Here is a 7,295-nt window from a genome sequence, read left to right as displayed (position 1 = left end):
CAAAGGAGAATTGCATCATTAACTGAAGGGGAAAGATTTGCAGAGCATTAGGGAAAAGGCAGTGGAGTGACAGGGGTGAATTGCTTTTGTAGAGAGTTGGTACTGACGCAACATATTCCTTCTGTGCTGTAACTGCTCAGTCTAACATCTTGCATTTTAATAGCACATTTAATGGAGAGAAACCTCCCAATTTGATTGAGGAGAGATATCAAGAAAAAAATGTTGATGCTAAGACACAAAATGAGATATTAAGACAGATGAAAAAAACAATGTCCAAGTGGCAGCTTTTAAGTAACATCTTGAAGAAGAAAGGGAGCTGGAGAAACAGAAAGTAGAACTTTGGGACAGTCAAGTCTCAAGTTAGGAAGTATATGTTTTGAGGGCTTCAGAAGCAGTTGAGGTGAGGCAAGGAAGGAGTTGCATGATATAAGGTATGCGGGAAGTATAGTATTTTATATTGATATCATAGAAACATAGAAAATAGGAGGAGGATTAGGCCATTCGGCCCTTCGAGCCTGCTCCATATTCATCATGATCATGGCTGATTATCCAACTCAACAGCCTGCTCCAGCTTTCGTCCCAAATCCTTTTTCCGTTTTGGCCCAAAGAGCTGTATCTAACTCACTCTTGAAATCACACAACATTTTGGACTCGAGTACATTCTGTGGTAGCGAATTCCACATGCTCATCACTCTCTGGGTGAAGCAATTGCGCCTTATCTCAGTCCTAAATGGTTTACCCTGTATCCTTAGGCTGTGCGCCATGGCTCTGGACTGCCTCACCATCGGGAACATCCTTCCAGCATTTACCCTGTCTAGTCATTTTAGAATTTTATAGGTTCCTACGAGATCCCCCATCATTCTTCTGAACTCCAGCAAAAATAATCCTAACCGACTCAATCACTTCTCATATGTCAACCCCGCCATCCCAAGAATCAGTCTGGTAAACCTTCGCTGCACTTTTTCTATAGCAAGAACATCCTTCCTCAGGTAAGGAGACCAAAACTACACCTAGTATTCCATGTGTGGACCCACCAAGGCCCTGTATAATTGCAGCAAGACTTCCCTCCTCCTGTACTCGAAACATCTGGCTATGAAGGCCAGGATACCATTTACCTTCTCGACTGCCTACTGCAGCTGTATGTTTACCTTTAGCAACTGGTATACGAGGACTCCTAGGGCTCATTGCACATTCCCCTCTCTCTCTATATAGCAATTCAGATAATAAAGACTCCTGTTTTTTTTTTCCACCAAAATAGGGAGCCTCACATTTGCCCACATTATACTGCATCTGCTGTACATTTTTCCACTCACTCAGCTTGTCCAAATCACCCTGAATCATCTCTGCAACCTCCTCACAGCTCACCCTCCCTCCCAGCCTTGTCATCTGCAAATGTATAGATATTACATGTAGCTCTCTCATCTAAATCATTGATATATATTATGAATAACTGGGGTCGCAGCACCGATCCCTGCAGTACCCAACTAGTTACTGCCTGCCATTCGAAAAAAAAAGACCCGTTTATTCCTACTACTTTTTTCCTGTGTGACAACCAGTTTTCTATTCATCTCTATAGACTACCCAAAACCCATCCACTTTAATTTTACAAGTCAATCTCTTATGTAGGACTTTGTCGAAACCCTTCTGTAAGTCCAAATAAACCACATCCATTGGCTCCCCCTCATTAACGCTAATAGTTAAATTATCGAAAATGTCCAATAGATTTGTCAAGTATTATTTCCCTTGCGTAAACCAAAGCTCACTCTGTCCGATTCTGCCACTATTTTTGAAGTCCTCAGCTATTAAATCTTTTATAATGACTTTAGAATTTTCCCCACAACCTACGTCAGGCTGACAGGTCTATAATTTCCTGCTTTCCCTCCACCTCCATTTTTAAATGGCATGGTTTCATTAGCTACTCTGCAATATTTAGCAACTGTTTCAGAGTCTATTGGATCTTGGAAGATGACCATCAATGCAACCGCTATTTCTAGGGCTGCTATTCCTTAAGTACTCTGGGAGGCAGATTATCAGGCCCTGATATTTATCGCCCTTCAAACCCATCAATTTCTCCAAATCCATTTGCCTACTAATACTGATTTATTTTAGTTCCTCGCTCTCACTAAACCAAATGTTCCCCAACATTTCTGGAATGTTATTGGTGACCTTCTTTGTGAAGACTGGGGCAAAGTGTTTATTTAGCTGTTCAGCCATTTTTTCGTTCCCCATTATAAATTCACCTGTTTCAGGCTGTATGCGAGCTGCATTTGTTTTCATCAATCTTTTCCTCTTCTTTTAGCTATTTACAGTCAGTTTTCATGTTCCCCGCAAGATTAATCTCGTACTCAATTTTCCCCTTCTTAATTAATCCCTTGGCCCTCCTTTGCTGAATTCTAATCTGTTCCCAATCCTCACGCCTGTTGCTTTTTTCTGGCCAATTTGTATGCCTCTTTCTTGGACCTAGTAATATCTGTAATTCCCTTGTAAGCCAGTCTTTGGCAAACTTTCCTACTTTACTTTTGTGCCAGACAGGAAAAACTGTTGTTGCAGCTCGCCCATGTGCTCTTTGAATGTGTTCCGTTGCCAATCCACCAGCGTTCCTTAAAGTAACATTTCCCAATTCATCGTAGCTGACTATCGTCTCATACCATCATAGTTTCCTTTATTAAGATTTAGAATCCTCATCACGGAGCCAACTTCGTCACTCTCCATCTTGTTGAAGAATTCTGTCATGTTATTGTTGCTAATCCCCAAGGGGCCTTGCACAACCTAGATTACCAATCATTCCTTTCTCATTACACAATACCAAGTCTCGAATGGACTGTTCTCTAGTTGTTTCTCCAGCTCTCTTGTTATGTCGCTCAGACTTAAATTCTGTTCGAATCCTGACAATAACTTTGTTTTGGAACTCACCATCATACCCAAGAGAAAAGCATCAACATGCATCATAAAGATGACCATGAGTTTCCCGCCATGGTAGCAATAAAGTATTGCCTGTTCTGCCTTAAGTTGGAGACAACCCAACTTCAACAAAATGATCTAACTGAAAGGCATTGCACTCTAAAAGCATTGCTGAAACCGTCGACTCACTTATTAACTTCAAAAGTGTTCATTCCTCTTTATGAGATTAGAGAACTGCTTCCTTCTGGAAGTGAACTCTCTGCAGAATTGCAGCGTCTATACCTGTTGGCTTATATTCCCAAGAAAAGTTGCTAAAGCTGACAAAAAAATCAAAATTACATTTCACACGCTGTGTCATTCCACTCTAATATTTCTATCACCTAACATTTACTTAAAACCCCAGGACTATCGCCTAATGCTGGTCTTATAATTTCCATCCACTAGGATATTTCCTCCGCAGAATTATCTAGGTGATAATGCTGACTGACCTCGAGTTGGGGACCTGAGCATACATGCTAAACACACTCCACCTGTTGATTTTTTTTTTTCTGTTTAGCCTCCCATATGACATTATCCCGTCATGTATTGCCGGCTACAACAACATTTCGGCCATGGGGGCTTCTGCTTCTACTATTTTGTCAGGATTGTCAGGCATTTTCCACTCTACTGCTTTAATTTTATACACTGTGACAATCCTCTGCTGAATTCTTTTCCAGATTACTACCATTTAATCCCTCATATACCCTGAGAACTTTACTACCGTAACTGAATGATTTCTTTTTTGGGGATCATTGGCCATTCCATTGTTACAAATCGAGCTACTTCCCTATTTTCCAATCAGGCACTTCATTCCCCCTGTTCGTGACCTTCACTGCTAGTCCATCATCCTAGACATTCAATTAATTCTTATAGTTTCCAGTCGGTTACCCTGCTGGTCCAACTATTTTTGCATCCCTCCAGTTGTTATATCCTTTTGGATGGTCCGAGATACGGCGGTCAAATTTGGGTAGGCACCTGGGATCGAGACAAAATATCCCACTCCTGATTATCACGATCAGTCTATCTCTTGAAAACCAACCACAATTTATCATATCATGTTCCTCCGTAAAAATGAGCATTAGGTCCGTTTACGGACCAAACCTGGGATTTATACACATGGAGGCAGGGGAACTGGTGTCCAGTACATGGTGTAGACATTGGTATATTAGGAACATGTGAAAATTTGGAGACCATAGTTTAACAGCTGCAATAGGGCAAAAAAGCTGCTAAAAGTTCTGGAATGTGAGGATAGGTGGCAGATGAATTCAATACAGCGAAATTTCAGGTGCTACATTTTGGTAGAAAGAGCATGTAAAGAGAACATAATATGAAGGGTGCAACTCTAAGGGCGATGTAGAAGCAGAGGGACCTGGGTGTGTATGTTTCTGTGCAATTAGGCGTTGCAGGACAGATTGAGAAAGCAGTTAATAAAGAATAAATTATGCTAGGCATTATGATTAGCGCCAGAGAGTTCAGTGTCTGCAAATTAATGTTGAGTATGTCTAAGACATTTGTTTGACTTCAACTGGAGAGCTGGTCCAGTTCTGGAAAGCATTTGAAGGCATTAGAGAGTGTGCAGAAGAGGCTTACAAGAATGATTGTCGGGAGAAGAAACTTCAGATATGAATATAGATTGGAGAATTTGGAAACCTTTTCCTTGAGCAAGGAAGCTGTTAGGGGATTGATGGAAGTAATCAAGGTCATGAAGAGTCTGGACAGGGTAGATAGGGGAAAGAATGCTCCTATTGGCGGGATAATTGAAAAGATGTGGCATTGATTTAAGGTAATTGGTAAAATAAGTAAAAGTGACATGAGATCAAACTTTATCACAAAACGAGTGGTTAGGGTCTGGACTGCACTACCTGAGTGTATAGTGAGGCCATGTCCAATAGAGGTATGCAATAGGGAATTGGACAACTGCTTGAAAGAAACAAAACACAGATTTACATGGAGCAGGCAGGAGAATGGCTTTCGATGAACGAGTTATTGGGAAAGATGGTGCAGAAACGATGGATCGAATGGCCTCCTTCTGTGCTGTAACAAATCTGTGATTTTGTCTCTACACCGCAAAAAATATGAGTATAAGCTGCACAAGCTTTTATCTCCGGGTAAAACCACACAGTTGAATGATTCACGGGCCCAAACGCTCATCACTGAATTGATGATTCCATAAACCAATACAAACCCTTCAGGCCAGTCGTCATCTTTTTTAGCGTTGAATTGCTTATTTCACACTTTGAAGGAAAGAATCAATGTTTTGCGCTTTGGGCAATTTATTGTGTAATGGTCATTGTAATCAGAGCAAACAACTCTTAATGATTCCACGTACAATGCTAGGTTTCAAACGCCTACTCCGCCTTATCAGCTTTTGGTCAGAACTCTAAAACTGTCTAAACGTGCGACCACCTTCAGATCGCCGATTAGCAATTCCGTCCTTGTACTGATGGCTGCACCAATATTCTGCCGACCTCGAAATTCAACAATCATGGAGTCCTCCATTCTTTGTATCGCTGCAGTGTTGTCTGTGTTTGATCTGAAAATAATTGGAAATGACTGTTTCCCCCTTTTTACGGCAGCAGCCATTTGGTCTAATGTAGGTTATTTTCCATGAAACTGAAATCCCGTCAGAACCAGGAGTCTACCTCTACGTGACACTTGCGCAATGCTCAGCACATTAAATGCAATAAAGTTTCGGGGAACTATTCACGAAACTTTGTTAATCTCTTATATCGCCTATTAAATTCCTAAATATACTCTTCCATGGATTGCTTATTTGAATTCTTAAATTTATCATAATTTGACCACACTCTGTCCGCTTCCAACAAATCAATTTTTTGTAAATCCGATTCTTAACTTGTAAGGTTTAATCCCTCTTTAGCAACTAAATCAGTCGCATCCAGCTCCAGAAATACTTTACTCCTAATCTTCCTATTTCCTGATGGTGACAAAGCCAAAACCTGTCCTTGCAATGCCTTGATTAACGAATTGAATCGAGCCCACGTTCGCATCTGCTTCTCCACAGTTCATTCAGTTTAGATTTGGGATAAAAAAAACGACAGATCAAAGTTTGAAATTTGCTTCGGACTTCAGCCATTTTGCACCGGAGGTTGCTCTTGCCAAAAATCGTGAAAAAAGAAATACATATTCAGCTTCCAACCACTACAGCTCGATGACCATTCCCTGAGACCATGTTATCATTTACCGCTCATTCAATGAGTAAAGAAGGAATTGGGGGCCAGTCTTTCCTTGACAAAGGCTTATTCGCGAAACCCAGAGGACACAGGAACATACTTCCTTTCCTTCCTCCACACGGGTCAAAGCCGTTTCTTATTTATACTTAAGAATAATGCACCGACATTTCCACAATTAGTAACAATTTCTCTCACAACTAGAGTATGCACTTAAAAGTGACAGGACTGCAATTATAACAGTCAAAAACCTTCAGTTAGGGACTTCAGAATTGGTCTTTGCACAAACACAGGAGGTTCTGACTACCTGTTAGGCAGGTAAAGTGATCCAGAATGTAGCAATGGATGAGCATCAGCCCTAGCACTTGTTCAACAAGTCCAAGCTTGCAGCTTACATAAAGGAGAGCAGTGGCTACACGGCAGATCAATGCTGCCACGGGTGCTCATTCAAAAGGGCAAAGTAAAGAAAGATGAATTTTAGTTGGAGAAAGCGAAACTAAATTTAGATTGATAGAGAGCAATCTGCAGCCATGAACTTGAGTTCTGAATGTTCAGCTGCTGGCAAGGTACCAGTCTTAAGGGCACCTCTACTATGCTGGAGATTAATCTGGAATGGGAGGGGGATGATCTTGTTGCCATGATCCACATGGGAACCAAAAACATCGCCATAACTAAGGAAGCGTTTCCGCTGAGGTAGCGTGAGCACCTACGGGTCAAACGAAGTGGTAAAATCAGAGAAAGATTATATACCTGCATTACTACATGTGCTACGAGTAATTTGACAAAGGATGAATAAGATCAGATGGTAGAAAACTCAAAGAATGGTCTGGGAGTTTATCACAAATATTAATGAATGGGTATAATGCGATGGCCAGTACAAAAATGTGGTTCCAAAGTGGCCACGATTGGGAAAACAATTTGCATAGATATTTCAAAGAATAGGTAAAAAGGAAAGGTAGATGGAATAGCAGTGTGAATAAACTATAAGTTCAGTATATTAGTGAGAAGTGATATTGGCTCGGAAAATTAAAATGCCAAGTCACTTAGGGTGTAGCCAACGGATATCCAATGAAAGGATATCATTGTCAGGAGTTGTTCACAATATCCCAATATACCTTATTTTAGGACATACATTATATTAAAGAAAAATAATGGGGCTTCAAAATG

Source organism: Carcharodon carcharias, assembly GCF_017639515.1.
Source record: "Carcharodon carcharias isolate sCarCar2 chromosome 24 unlocalized genomic scaffold, sCarCar2.pri SUPER_24_unloc_12, whole genome shotgun sequence".
Classification (NCBI taxonomy): domain Eukaryota; kingdom Metazoa; phylum Chordata; class Chondrichthyes; order Lamniformes; family Lamnidae; genus Carcharodon; species Carcharodon carcharias.
This window is presented reverse-complemented; position numbering follows the sequence as displayed.